The sequence below is a fragment of the Ceratotherium simum genome, chromosome 6, assembly GCF_057802395.1.
Source record: "Ceratotherium simum simum isolate JZ-2026a chromosome 6, ASM5780239v1, whole genome shotgun sequence".
NCBI classification, from domain to species: Eukaryota; Metazoa; Chordata; class Mammalia; order Perissodactyla; family Rhinocerotidae; genus Ceratotherium; species Ceratotherium simum.
In genome coordinates, this window is record NC_141905.1 from 2765225 (window position 1) to 2781485 (window position 16261).

Consider the following 16261-nt stretch of genomic DNA (forward strand, 5'->3'; position numbering starts at 1 on the left):
ATTATATATAAAATGCTTAAATATTACCTGGCAGATAGTAAATATTTATTAATTAATATCATTATCTTTATCATCATTATTATTTTCATTGAAATCATATCCACCCACTAGTCCCAGTCGTGGTCTATAGAACGGGCATTCATTCCACACACATGTGAACTTGGTAATGAGCCAGACTCTGTTGTAGGCACTGGAGATTCAGTAGTGAACAGATAGACAAAAATCCTTCTTTTTGGGAGCTTCTGTTGTTGTGGGTTTTGCTCACATCACTCATAGTTGCCTCCGGGGCTTTACTAAGAAAATGAAATGGGGGGGAGTAGCAGCTGAGAGGTCTGGAGAGCAAAGCTGACAACGCAGAGAAGGTGCTGCTTGAAGCAGTGCGTCCTAGTTATCTGAAGTTATCCTGCTACTCTGCTCTACTTGTTTCCAGGCACAGAGAGAACAAGTCTTGGCTTTCCCGGTGGCGGGCTAGGTGAATTTGAGCAAGTCATTTCTTCTTTCTCATGGTGTTTCCCATTTGCAAAATGAGGGTGGCCAGGCTTGTACTACATTCATATTTTGTTTATTTTTTAAATTTTCTTCCAGAGAACGTTAGAATTCCTTAGAGATTCTTCCAGCATTCTGAAAACATTTTATTGGAATTTTATCTAATTTGTTTATCAATATTTTATTTATTTTTAAAAACTTCAATAAAAGCTTCATGAAACAAAATGGACTACACCAAATAGTAGTATAGTAGAATCTATATGGATTAGGATTTGTCCCTAGTAATTTATTTACTAATAAGAAAAAATATCAAACATGCTGAACTTACAAGATAATTAGATACTAAGTTTTACTTTGATCTATTTTATATATTGCAATTCTGCATGAGTTGAATTGAAGATAGGATATCATAAAATGACTTTGAAATTCATTTGTCTACATAACAATGACTAAAATTTTGAACCATTATTATTTGCAGAATCTGCCTTAAGTGTTTCAGTATAATATTTCAGTTAAATTTAAAAACAACTCTACAGTGCTGGCCCGCATATCTTCCTTTCAAAAAGTGAAGAAACTGAGGCTAGAAAGATCAAGTAACTCACCTAAGGTCATATGACTTGTAGTGGCAGAGCCAGAATTTTAATAGGGATTTCGAAATGTGTGCTTTGAACTACCACACTCTAATTATTTTTAGGATTTCTTATTAAGATTACCACCGTACTTATCTACTTTTCTATTCCATCACACGGAAAACCAGCTCTTAGTAGTGAAGGGTGAATGTCAACTGACAAATGATGATAAAAGTTTCGAAGGAAAGGACTTCCCAAGAGACGTCACAGGTATTGCTAGGATTCCAAACAATAATCTGCTCATCGCTGCCTCTTTTGCCCAGTAATCGGTTACAAAACTTTATTGCCTCTATGTTTGTGATCATCCCTTTCTGCTCTCCATCCATGTGGTCACTATTTAAGTCCTGTGCCCACTGTAGCAGCTGCACTTCTGCTGCCCCTGCATCCAGTTACATCCCATACCTGGGCATCATTCGAATTGTGACCCAAATAACATTTCTAGAGCATAAGCTATCCTGCTGCTCTCCTGGGTCATGTCTACAAGGGCTTCTTCTACATCCACATCCCGCAGCCTCTCATTCAAGAGTTTTCAGTCTAGGCTCGGTCTATTTTGCTAGAAAATTTTGCCTTTAGACTCTTTGTACTGTAAACTCTCGTCTTGTTTTTAAAATTTATACACACAGCTCTGAAACTACCATTTTGTATTCCACAGTGCCTGCAATAGTGCCTGGCATAGCATAAGCACCAATAAACGCTTGTTGAAGAAAACTGTCTATGATTATGTCCAGTGATTGTTAAAAATTGAATATCAATTCTTATTTTAGCTTTTAATACATTAAACCAGAGTAGAAAAACACAACATTAGGTTATAATGATGTAGTAAATCTCAGTCAGTGGCCTCAAACCTCTTTAGAACTTTACTTCATTGACATGCAGTAAGTAAACATTCAGTAAAACAGGAGACTTAAAAGAATTTAGTAAATATTCCTAAGTCCAAGATTTAAACTGTGAATTAATGATGGGAAATCTGAGGGAAGTAGCTTCCTAAATTGTAAATGCCACATTTCTTGTTTTCTTCAGCTTGATCAGTTTATGGTTGAGCAGAACAATTAATAGCTACTATTTTTGTATAGTACATGAAAAGCAATATTTTGTCTAGCTCTGTGGGTGGCGGTAAGCTAGCAAAGCACTCTACTTGGCATTATCCTGACACCAGGCAATGAAGCCATCAGGCAAATGAAATTGCTTTTGTGATAAGTAGCACAGTAATTGAAAATTTTCGTTCTTTTTTTTCCCCAGGGAAACCTGAAACTTTCATTTCAACATTTTTCATATCACCAGGAAGAAATGAATATTTATAAAACAAGAAAAAGGGCACAATCAGGATGTCATTTTTCTCAATCAATTATACACAATGAAGACAGATATTAAAAAAAAATTCAAATTAAAATCTGAGCTGCTGCAGTAGCATTAACTGTATAAGTATTTATTCAGTTCTATAGGAAAATGTATGTGCCATGTCAGAGAGAAATGCATCCTGGTACATTTGGGGGGTGGGGTCACTAAACTGAATAGGTGGGTGCTCTCCTTTCATTAGAATCTAGCAGTTAACCTGTTAGAGATGATGATTGAGTGATCCAAGCTTGAGGTCTAGCCCAATGGCCTGGAATCATCAATCAGTTGGGTATAATCTTATGCTACAAAATAGGATCAATTTCACCCCAAAGGAGTCAAAAGCAGAATTCTAGATCAAGAAGGTAAACTGAGCATACAAGTTTAACTTTGTTTTCTCCCAAAATCACACTGGATCACAAAAACGTTACTGGAAAAAGCACAAATTCACAATTGTGTGAAAAATAGAAGAAATTATACTGGAAGACCAAAAAAAAAAAGTTGAAGAATTTCTAGATAATATAAATCAGACGATATCTGATTAGTGAAAAATCAATCACGAATCGATTGATATTTAAAAGAAATGTAAATGAAAGAGAAGAACCAAAATGAGCAAACTAACACTTGACTATGGAGGACACAAGAAATTCTGCAAAGAATAAATGAAATTTTAAATAATTCTGATTAGCATCCTCAGAGAAATTACAGAGGGTATTAAATTCACAAAATATGATACTATTCTGTAGAATTATAAAAATTAATATCAAAATTTTGTAATCAATAAAAATATATAATGATAGATTGAATTTAGATCAAATTAGTGATCTGATATATAAAATCAAAACAATTTTCATGTTGTGGATAGAGAATGTGTGAGAAAATATTAGAGACCTGGAAGACAGATCCAGAATCGTCTTATTCTTATGCTAGTCTAAAATCCTGTGTCCAACTTGTTTCTACTTTCTCTTTAACAGGCAACATCCTTGAGATTAAGTTTTTTGCTTTTGGTTTTAAGTCTCTAAGAGTTTTTCTCATTGAGCCAGTGAAGTTGTCCTTTGGTATTCATTTACTCATTTTTTCATTGTGGTCAGATGATATTCCATGGATATTTATAAGATTTTGCAGATGCAAAGTTGACTGATAGATAAGTAGACAGAAAGATAATAATAAAGCTTGTGCTGTTTTATTCAAATAATTTTTCAATTCTGCCACATGTCTAATATGTGCTGTGTACCGGAAGGAGTGTGTCTCAGCTCCAGGCAGCCACTCAGGACCGGGACTGAAAGGCCTACCTTCTTATTGCCGCTCTGTCTGGAACACCCGGCGTGCCCAGATGGTGGGATAGGGGAAGACGTTGCCAGAAGATGATGCATCAGCTAGTCCATGCTTTCACCTGGAAGCGATGTCCAACACTTCTGCCGCTTCCAGTTTGCTGGAGCTAGTTGCATGGCTCCACTGAACTGCGAGAGGTCTAAGGATGCACAGGAGCAGAAGGGGTCTTGGGTGAGCTCCACTCTTTCTACCACGGCGTGTTGAAGGGTTATGCTATGACTGGAGCATAACATAGCAGAGGGCAGGTTCCGAAGTCTGATTGGCTTGATCAGAATCCTGCTGTCATCACTTACACTACCATCTCTGTGTCCTGCGTACAAAATAGGAATAAGAAAGATACCCACCTCCTGGGATTGTTAGGAGGTTAAAATAAGTTAACACAAATGTAGTATTTAGAATAGGGTCCCACATTTAGTAAGTACTCAATAAATATTAACTATTAGCATAATTATGATCCTTTTTGTATATATGACAGTTTAGGCTTTCTATGTTGTTATATTACGTTAATTACATGAAGCTTTATGACTACCATATTCTTGGTGTGGAGGATCAAAAGAGAAACTTTAAATTAATCTCTTATTTATCAGCTGAACTCAGGGAGGGGAAAGCCAGGTAAGCGTCCATTTCCGTAAAAGATTGAGGAGTCTCCTGAGAAACAACTTTACCTCACAGTAGAGGGAGCCAGGCATGATGAACCTGACAACATAACTAAGTCCTAGAGGGGAGAGGGGAATTCTGAATAACAGCATGACAATTACCATCAGGTTTGCCTCTCACTAATCTCCCCCAGATTCATGTACCAGCCCCATGAATAAGGGGGATTTTATCCTGAATATTAAAATACTTGTTTGCTAAGCATTCAATATTGTATGTAGCACAATGCTGACAACTATTTCCAATACAACACACACAAAGTGGGGCTTTGGTTCACAAAATAACATAACCCAGCTTTCATCCCTTGAGGACTCTCTAGCTCCCGAGGAGCTATTCCCAGTGGGATATCATCAAGCTATTAGGGCAGCTTGGAAGTGTTTTATGTTTCCATCTCTTTGTCTGCTAAACTGGTTCTTTTGCTATTCTTTCTTTGGCTATGATTTCGTACTGAAAACAATAAAATAGTGGCTAAGACTTAATGTCTGTTGGGTACCAGGCACCTGGCTTGACACATTTCATATGTGGAATCATTTTCAGACACTTTCATTCTACTCTAGAAGATAATTATTATTTCCATTTTAAGCATGAGAACACTGAGGCTTGATTTTATCTTATTATTACATTTTATATCGTGATTTGGAATGAGGTTTGACACCAAGTCCACATCTTTCCCACTAGGCCACTTTGCCCCAGGTGTGTTCAGATAGTATATATAGTCAAAAAACACGTGCGATATATAAACAAAGTATTGTGGTGTTTTGACTCTGCTCATAGATGCACTCTTTAATTTTAATTGCTTGTAAAGGTTCATTTAGAGTCCCAGGCCTTTAAAAAAATTCTCCAATCATCCATATGGGAAAACAAACAACACTTGTATTTGGATTGCCTTCATGAATTTAGGGAACATTCTCCTTGGAGCCATATCTACATTTGATCTATCTAGATTTCCTCAGTTAAATACCAATGACAGTCTTCTCTGGTTTCCTTATTCTGGGTGATTTTCTTTGAGATTATGTTTCACCTTTGTTGGCAGCAAACCCAACATTCCAACGTTATCATATTGTTCATTTTACTTTGTTTGCTAATGAACTGTCACTGCTAGGAAGACTTCACAACTTTAAATATGAATGTAACATCTGGTTTAGTCTTAATACCATTTCATGCTGCAAATGCTAATTTTTTTCTTTTGTATGTCAACAAAAAAGTTTCAGATTGTCATTCTAATGAAGGCTGATTTCCACATTCCAGTTCCTAAATGCCATGGCTTTGCCCTATTTTCTTTTCTTTTTTTTGACCTTGGAAAGAAGCACAAACATATGTCGCAAGCATATCCCATACTGCTCTTTCCATTTTGTCATAACTTTATCTAATCTGTAACTTGCCGTGGCCTTCCTACCTGGTCTGCTACATGAAGACAATTCTGTGACATGTTATGGCATATGGTTCATCTCTCATCCATGAAATCAAAATCACATAGTATCAAAATCACGTGTTCTGATAAAAGTCATACTGGAAAACCTTTGATCACTCATGTACACTAAAAGTTTTCAGCAGGCAGAGATAAGAAAAAAAGGTACCTTGTGATGTTTATTGGAGCAGGGCTGAGGGCCAGTTGGCATCTACATATGCGATACATAGGCCAGATGTTTCCGTTTACAGGTAATGATGCTGGGATCCATTGAGATATTCTTCACACACAGCTACAAGTTTAAGGTAGTGACATTATATTTAAAATAACATTCTCAAAAAATTTTTTATATCTGCTAGAGGCGAGGCCCTGTGAACAACTCAAAGATGTATAAGCACCATCTTTCTTTTCCTCTAGGAATTTCACTTAGTTGGGAAAAATAAAAATATGTATAAAGAGAAAAATAAAAACTAAAGTCAAGATATGAGGGCTAATTAGTGAGATATTTGAGAGTACTATGGAAATTTAGAAAAGGGAGAAAGCACGCATGGCTAAGTATTCAGGAAGAAACATAGAAAAGTGAAAATTGGATTTGAGTTCTGGACATTAAATTGATAGCTCTTGAGTGGAGGAGGACATTCTAGGCAAAGAGAATGGACTGATGAAAGGCCAGGGGGCCGTGAAATGTCAAGGTGTTGAAGGGCGCAGTTCTCTATCCAGCATGCCTCAACATGCTGGAAACCTGAGATGGCTCTCAGGTGTGCCCAGATATTGTCTAGGCACACTTGGGCTTGGCCCGGGGCAGTCAGGCTATACCTAACCTCAGGACAACGGAGTCTTGTGCATTTATCCTAAGGTGCCTGGAGTACTAGCTCTAGGTATACCATGATTTGAATAATATTTTGAAACAATGTTTTAGGTCACAGCTTCTAGATCATTCTAATTAGATTAGAAGTTCAAGAAAAATAGTAATCAGAGAGATTCCAAAGATAGATTCTGTTCTTGCTGATCATCATATACATATATATATATATTCATTTCATCCTCAAAGTAAGCTTATGTGGTAGAAGGACACAAAATACTTTTGTCCACTAACAGCCATGAAACTATGTTGATCAGGGTTAAGCTGCCAGTAAGTGGCAGAATCTAGGTCAATTTCTCTAGTACTCCTTGGAAGGAAAGCGGATGCAGCAAAAACAACAATGAAAAAGCTTTATGGTAAGACAGACTTTCTGAAAAGCCCATTTCTGGGACTTTCTAGCCCTGAGCCTAGTAATTCCAAGTCTCTGAAGTAAGACAGGCAAATATCGAGCATGGCCTTGGTACGAATTAGGAAATTAGGAGCTCAGTTATCAAAAAGGCTTATTTATCTTTTATTTCTCTCTCTCTCTGTATAAAATATATACCGGTTGTTTTAACAAGCTACTCTTATTAATCTTCATCTCTCTCTTTAAAAAAAAAATGCATAGGATTCAAAACCTCTTTTTTAAACCTTTCCTCTACGTATTTTGATTTTCAAAAATACAATGAATTCTGGACATATTTATTAGAATGTGTTCTACTTCATTTCTCCAAACATATTACATATGTGTTCTGTAAAACCTATTGGTCAGAAATTACAACAAACTCCTTTGATACTGAAATATTTTGAGTGCTTAACATTTTATGTTGCTGTGGAAATCGGTTACATTTCATTTTCTATAGACTTTGTCTTTTCAAAGAATTTTAGATTTACAGAAAAATTGAGACGATAGTGCAGAAAGGTTTCACGTGACCTGCGCCCAGTTTCTTCTGTCATTAACATATTACATTAGTATGGTGTGTTACAATTAATGAGCCAATACTGATACATGATTATTAACTAAAATCCCTACGTTATTCATATTTCCTTAGTTTTTACCTAATGCCCTTTTTCTATTCCCCGTCCAACATATCACGTTACATTGAGTTGTCACATCTCCTCAGGCTCCTCTAAACTGTGACAGGTTTTCAGACTTTCCTTGCCTTTAGCTACCTTGAAAATTTTGAGAACTACTGATCAGGTATTTTTCAGTATGTCCCTCTGTTGGGATTTGCCTGATGCTTTTCTCATGATTAGGTGGGTGTCATGGTTTGTTGTGAATAAGACCACAGGCGTAAAGCGCCATTTTCATCCCATCACATCAAGAGTACATATTATCAATATAACTTATTGATATTGAGGTTACATTTGATCACCTAGCTTGAAAGAGTGTTTGTCAGGTTTCTTCTCTGTAAAGCCACTCTTTTTGTTCCCTTTTCACATTGTGCTCTTTGGAGGGATGCCACTATGCACAATCCACACTGAAGAAATGGGGAGCTATACTCCATGTCCTAGAGGGTGTCATATTTACATCAATTATTTGGGATTTTTTTGGAATGAGAAATTTGTCTCTTTTCTTCCATTTATTTACTTAATCATTTATACCAATATAGACTCATGGATATATAGTTTATACTTTGGGTTATATCCCACACTATTTTTAAATTTTGTTGCTCAAATTGTTCTAGTTTTTCCAGTGGGAACTCTTTAATATGGCTCCTGTGTCCTTTGGAAAATCCCTATCATTGTGGATTTTTTTTTCTTTTTGAACACTTCCTTACATTCTGGCACTACAAAATACTCCAGGCTTATCCTGTGTATTCCCTTCCTCAGTGCCAGAATCAACCATTTATCCAACGATCCTTGATTCCTTTTATTGGGCAGTGGTTTTAGAAACCAAGATCTGGGCATTAGGTATGCTGGGGTGTCATTGCAACAAGGAGCTCTCAGCTGACAGAGTAAGGAAATATATGTGCATATACTAACTTGTGTCTATATTCATATCTATAAAATTTTTGTTTGTAACTTTGTACCCATATTAATCTAGACATAAATTCATACTGACATTTGTAACTCTAATCTATTACCAAATGGATCAGTCTAGCCTGCCCCCTTGCTTATCTGTAGACTGCTATTGCAACAGTGAAAATCCTGGCTCCCAGCTTATCCATCCACCTACTTAATTGTTCAATTCCAGTGCACACATGTAACAAAACAAGATTGTTAACCCATACCCTTGTGAGAACAACTTTATCAGCTGGAGTACAGTGTTTATGAGCAGTACGTTTGCCTGTAGTTTTATAGACTCCACTCATTTCCAAAGTTACTTAGATCAGCAACTCCCCCCCACATACACCTTCTTCAGGGAGATTGTTTCACAAATGTGTAACACAGTTGGATTATTTTGTCAAATTCTCCCTGATGTCTTAAATCATTTTTTCAAATTTGTATACATTAAGGTTCACACTTTGCACTATATAGTCCTATGGATTTTCATAAACGCATGACATCAGGTATCCATAATTACAGTACCATACAGAGTAGTTTCATTGCCCTAAAAAATCCACTGGGTTTCACCTATTCAACTCTCCTACCCCCAGATGTCTAGCAACCACTGATATTCTTGCTGTCTCCATAGTTTTGTGTTTTCCAAAATGTGATAGAATTTGAAACATACAGTATGTAGCTAATTCAGACTGGCTTTTTTCACTTAGCAATGTACATTAAAGGTTGATCCATGTCTTTTTGTACCTTGATAGCTCACTTTTTTGTTGTTGCATAATATTCCGCTATATGGATGTACAACAGTTTTTCTATTCATCAGTTGAAGGGTATCTTGGTTGTTTCTACTTTTTGGCAATTATAATAAAGCTATTATAAATATTTACGTGTAGGTTTTTGTGTGTGCATACTTTTTCAGATCAGCTGTGTAAATATCAAGGAATGCAATTAGTGGATCAGATGGCAGTACTGTGTTTTGCTATGTAAGCGACCGCCAAACTGTCTTTCAAAGTTGCTGTATCATTTTGCATTGAACTCTCAATGAATGAGAGTTCCTGTTGCTCCTCATCCTTGTCAGCAATTGGTATTGTTAGATTTTTGGATTTTAGTCATTCTAATAGATGTGTAGTCATATCTCATTATTGTTTCATTTGCAATTCTCTAACGACAAATTATATTGAGAATCTTTTCATCTAGTTATTTGACATTTGTATATCTTTTTTGGTGAGGTGTCTGTTCATATCTTTTGCCCTTTTTTTTAAATGGGGTGGTTTGTTTTCTTATTGTTGAGTTTTAAGAGCGCTTTGTATATTTTGGACTTAAGTTCTTTACCAGATATGTGTTTTGAAAATATTTTCTCCCTGTCTGTAACTTGTTGTTTCATTCCCTTAATGGTGAACTTCTCTGAGTAGAAGTATTGAATTTTAATAAAGTCCAACTTATCAGTTTTTTTTTTTTAATTTTGTATATCGTGCTTCTGGTCTTTAATCTAAAAACTCATTGCCAAACACAATGTCACCTAGATTTTATCCTGTGATATTTTTCTAAAAGTTTTATATTTGTGTTTTGTATTTATGCCTATAATATATTTTAAGTTAATTATTATGGAAGATATAAGGTTTGTGTCAAGGTTAATGTTTTGTTTGCTTTTTTCATTTGGAAGTCCAACTATTCTAGCAATAGATAGTCATAAAAACACTATCCTTTCTTTGTTGAATTGCTTTTGTCCTTTGTCAAAGATTAGTTTGCTGTATCTGTGTGGGTCTATTTCTGGCTCTGTGTTTAATTCCATTCATCTGTGTGTCTATCCTTTGCCAGTACCACACCAACTCAGTTACTGTAGCTTCAGGGCAAGTCTTGAAATCAGATAGTGTGATTCCTCCAACTTTAGTATTGTGTTGGCAATTCTAGGTCTTTTGCCTTTCCTTATAAACTTTAGAATAACTTTAGAATAAACTTTTAAAATTTAGTTTAGGCCTAAACTTTAGTCGGCCAATACCTAAAATGTAGCTCACAGGGACATTTGTTGAGATTGCTTTGTAGATCAACTTGGGAAGAACTGAACGGTTAACAATACTGAGTCTTCCAATCCATGAACACAGATTATCTCTCCATTTATTTTGATTTTCTTCGATTTTTCTGTCATTGTTTTGTGGTTTTCTGAATACAGATTTTATACCTGTTTTGTGAGATTTATTTCTGTATATTTCATTGTTTCGTGCCCTTTTAAATGATATTGATATTTTTTATTAATTTCTAATTCCAGGTTTTCATTATAGGTATACGAGAAAGCAATAGACTTTTGTAAATTAATGATGTATCTTGTGACTTTGCTATAGTCACTTATTATTTCCAAGGATTTTTTGGCTGATTCTTTGGAATTTTCTACAGAGATAATCATGCCATCTGTAAACAAAGACTTTTTTTTACTTTCTTCCCTGTCTATATAACTTTTACTTCCTTTTCTTGTAGCTGGGACATTTAGCACAGTGTTGAAAAAGAGTGGTGAGGGAGGTTAGCTTTGCCTTGGTCCTGATCTTATGAAGAAAGCACCCAGTTTCTCTTCATTAAGTCTGTGCTAGCTGTAGGTGTTTTGTAGATGTTCATTATCAAGTTGAGGAAGCTCCCCTCTATTCCTACTCTACTGAGAGTTTTCATTGTGAATCGATGTGATCCTTTTTTTTGATATCTTATTAAATCACATGATTTTAGCCTTTTGATATGGTGCATTATATCAACTTATTTTTTTAATATTGAACCAGTTTTGCATGCCTGGAATAAATTTCACTTTGACATGGTATATAATTATTTTTAAATACTGTTGGATTCTATTGGAAATATTTTGTTAAAGATTTTCATGTCAATGTTTGTGAGAAATAATTGTTTGTATTTTCTTTTCTTGTAATACTTTTATCTGGTTTTGATGTTAGGATAATCCCCTGACCTCACTGATGAGTTAGAAAGTGTTGCCTTTGCTTCTATTATCTGGACAACATTGTGAAGAAATGTCATTTTTCTCTTCCAGAAAAATTCAATAGAAATCACAAGTGAAATAATCTGGGCCTGGTGCTTTCCTTTTTGGAAGGTTATTCATTGATTCGACTTATTTAATAGATAGAAGACTATTCAAATATTTATTTGTCTTTGTTAGAGTTTTGGTAGCTTGTATCTTTCCAGGAATTGGTTCATTTCATCTAATTATCAAATTTATGGGCAAATGTTGTTCATGCTATCCCTTTACTAGCATTTTGATGCTCATAGGATCAGTAATAATGATGCTTCTTTAATTTCTGATATTGGTAATTGTGTTTTCTCTCTTTGTTTCCTGGTTAGCCTGGCTAAAGTTTATCAATTTTATTGATATTTTCAAAGGATCAGCTTTTGGTTTTATTGTATTTCTCTATTGATTTCCTGTTTTCAATTTCATTGATTTCTCTTATAATATTTATTATTTCTCTTCATCTGTTTACTTTATGCTTAAATTGTCTTCTTTCTCTACTTTTCTAAAATGGAAGTTTAAGATATTGATTTTAAATCTTTCTTTTTTCCCCTGTGTATGCAGTTAATTGCTAAACATTGCTTTTGCTACATCCTACAAATTTTGATAAGTTGCATTGTCACTTACATTTGGCTCAAAATACTTTTTCAAGTTTCTCTTGAGATTTCTTTCTTGTCTTGTGTTATTCATAAATGTGCTGTTTCATTGGGGATTTCACAGTTATCTTTCTGTTATTGATTTCTGGTTTAATTTCCTTGTGGTCTGTGAGCATATTTTGTAGATATTTTATCCTAATAAAATTTTCAAAATTTTATTAAGGTGTGTTTTTCTACTTAGAATGTGGTCCATCTTAGTAAATGTTCTATGTGAGCCTGGAAAAAATGTGTATTCTTCTTTCGTTGGATATACTATTTTATAAATATCAACTAGATCTTGTTGATTGATATTGCTGTTCAGGTCAATTATATCATTAGTTATTTTCTGCCACTTGAGCTATCAACTACTGAAAGATGGGTGTTGAAGTTTCCAACTAATCTGTTTAAGAGTTAGTCTGTGGTTAGTGTTTCCTCCAGCTGTAGGCACTGGAGAATTCAAATTCCCCTAGTGTCCTTATTTTAGTCTCCCCTGTTATCTTTGGACTTCCCTGAGAACTCTCTGTAACTAGATTGCACTTCACAGCTTTTCGGCTATAATCCACTGTAAATATGCGACGGCCTTGTTGTGATGGTGGTTGTGTGTAGGGGGAGGAAGTGTTCTATAACTTTATGATTTAAACTCCATCTCTTAGTGGGCTTATGTCCCTGGGCTGTGATCTTTGCAAGTGTGTCTTTCCCCCCTTCCCTGTTAGGTGCCTATGAAGGTTAGAGGGGACAGAGTAGGGTAAATGCCCTTCAACCAGGTGGGATAAGGTTCTATGAAGGGTTTTCCCCTGCAGAGTACACCTTTGTTATGGAGAATGCTCTGGGTTTATTTCACACTGATTACTCTTCCCCTATCCATGTGAGATCCAGGAGGGGATCTTCTCTAGATCTTCATCGTGAGAATACCAGGAGGTTCCTGGAAATAAAGCCCACAAGCCCCTCCTAAGACCACAGTCCCCAGGAGTTTCTCACTCTTACATTAGTTTACACTCAGCATCCAGCAATTCACTAAAACTAACATTTAAGGGTTCCTACCAGTTTATGGCTCCAGCTCCTTCCGCTCTAGATAAGCAGATCTCAGCTGTGTCTTGCTGCGTGAGACTGTCTCTCTAGATTTCAGGGTTGTGATCTGCCCTGCAACCTCAGTTCTCTGATGGCTCTAAAAAAGTCATTGGTTTTCAGTTTGCTCAGCTTTTTTCTCACAAGGATGGGAGTGATGACTTCCAAGCTCCTTACAAATCAGAGCTGAGACTGGAAGTCTTCAGTCAAAGATGTTTTTAATGATCCTTTCTCCCAGACTTAGTCTAGAAGTCAGATAAAAAATGTGCTAAGTAATCAAAATAATGCTCCTGGAATACAGCTGAGGTGCCACAAAGATACGACAGAAGCATACAGAAAGAATGTTCTCCAAGAGCTGGCAGAATTTGCCCACCATCATTTGAGACATGTCATATTCGTCAGTTCCACCTAGCGTGTACACCATCTACATAAATCCTATCTCCAGTCTTTTTCTGGTTTTGAATCTAATCTTATTAGATGTGTTTTACAGTGATTGAAATTTATTACCTGGTGTCAAGTACCTGAGGCAGATTTGGATCTTGACTATCCCTTTTTCTAAGACTAGTATGCATCACCATCTATGCTTTGAATAGATAGAAAACCCAAACTTCACATTAGAGAAAAAAGGGTATAATGTTTTGGAGGGAGTATGAGTCACTTTGAGGTTTCCATAAGGGTGGATTATATGCCAGTTCCTTGCCTACCATCCAGAAAGAGATCCTTAGTGGAATGTCCAGATCTCCTCTCATGCATGCTCTTGACATAAGATTGTAAAATAAAGCTTTGGTTCAATTACTCTTCTGTTTTATTGGACAGATAATGCTTAAATGTTTCCTCCTCTTTTAAATGTCACCTACAACTGCAGAGATTCTTCAGCACATCCTCACTCTCAGGAGAAGGGACCTCTTCTGATCCCCTCCTCTTCATGCTCATATTACCTACAGGAAGAAGGGAAAGTATTTCTGCCACATGCATTTTTCCTCTTCAATTTCTAGTTCTCAAGCAAATTTGAGCTGGAGGATGGGAGTTCTCTGAAGCACTTCTAAATTTCAGGTGTAGGGAGAGGGCCTGATGACAATCTTTCTAGAATGCATCTGAGAATTGGGAATTTATCTTCTGTACCTTAGGACCCTTATTTCAAGAGCAAGGTCATTGTTCATGAGTAAAAAAGTCAATCACCCAATCACATATTATGAATGACATAATTTATGAGAGACAAAGCTAGCATCAGAAGTTATGGCACTCCAGTCGCACAAGTATAGATTCCTGCCAGGCTGTCACCCTCTGATTGTGTCAGCCATGGCACATGCTTACACTGAACTGTTTGCCCTCTCATTTCTTTCTAACCTATATTTATGTTGCCAGGAGCAACTTGTTACCAGCAATAAATTTATGTGGTGAAACAGATTACACTTGAGAGCACCATTCATAAAGCTTCTCCTCCTGTCGGACTCCATGAACCACGTACTTAACCCGCAAGTGGTGAGGAGTATGCATTTAATTATAACTAGCCTGGTGTGCATCACTAATTAAGAACCAGGGTGAGTCCTCATTTGCTCACAAGAGCCCAGACTGGAGATTTTATAAGAAAAGATGAATTTTACTAAGGCAGAGGCCTCCTCTTGATTTCAATGGCAAAAAAAAAAAAAGAAAGTAAAAATCTCATTTATTTCACGCAACCCAAATTTTAGATATTTTTATACATTTTCATTTAAATTAACTTCACACCTCACAACAATATCCTAAGACATGTATTATTATCCCCATTTTACAGATGTAAAGAATAATGAATGAGACAAAAGAAAGTTGTAAATATATATATGATAAGACATGCTCAGCAAGCTTGCTAAAATAGATATATATAGGACATTGTGGAGAAAACACTTAGAGAATACATTCTTTTTCAAGCACATGTAGAGCATTTACAAAATTATTACATTGTAGGGAACAAAAGAATTGGCACACGAGTCCTCATCTTCACTCTCAGCAGATGCATTGCCTCCTATTTCACAAGAAAAGAGCAGCCAGAAGAGCTTCCACAGTTCCCACCTCCGCTTCTACCCACAGGCGTCTGTGTCGCACACCTGGATTTTATTCCTGTTACTGTCAATGATCTTTGCACAGTCTTCCCAAAGGTCAGCCTCTCCTCTTGCACACCAGATGCCATTCCCTGCAGAGGTTCGTCTTTCTTCTGTGCCACCATTGCTTTCTTCCCTGCTCTATTTCCCGTCAGCATACGTGCACGCTAGTCTACACTTTCTTGGGCGCCTCTCTCTTTAGCTATTGCCCCACCTGTCTCTTCTCCTTTAGAATAAAACTCCTGCAAAGTGATATCTTAATTACCTTAAATTCTTCTCCTCCCTTCTCTCTAAAATCTATTCTAGTTGGGCCCTCATATCCACCCTTCCTCTGAAACTGTTCTCACCCAGGTTATCAATGATTTCCACTTTGTTACACTATAGCCAACTTTCGCAGTCCTCATCTTATTTGACTTATGAGCAGCATTTGACACAGCTGATCACCTTCTCTGCTTTCAAATACTTTCTTTCTTTGGCTTCCAGACCTTCACCTCCCTTCCTAAACTCCTCAGCCTGCCTTCTGCCTCACTGGCCACTGCTTCCCAAGCTCCTTTGCTGCGTCCTCCTCTTCTCTATGACTTAGAAACATTGGCATGATCCAGGGTTTCAACTTGAGACTTCTCTCTCTCTGTATTTTTTCTGAGGTGATTTCATCTACTAGCATGGCTATAAATACTATCTTTATGGTGATGATTCCAAAGTTTGTGTCAGCTTCTCAAAGCACTCTTCTGAACTTGAGATTCGGTACATACAAAACCTACAACAAACCTACTCAGATATCTAATAGACATCTCAAGTCAGT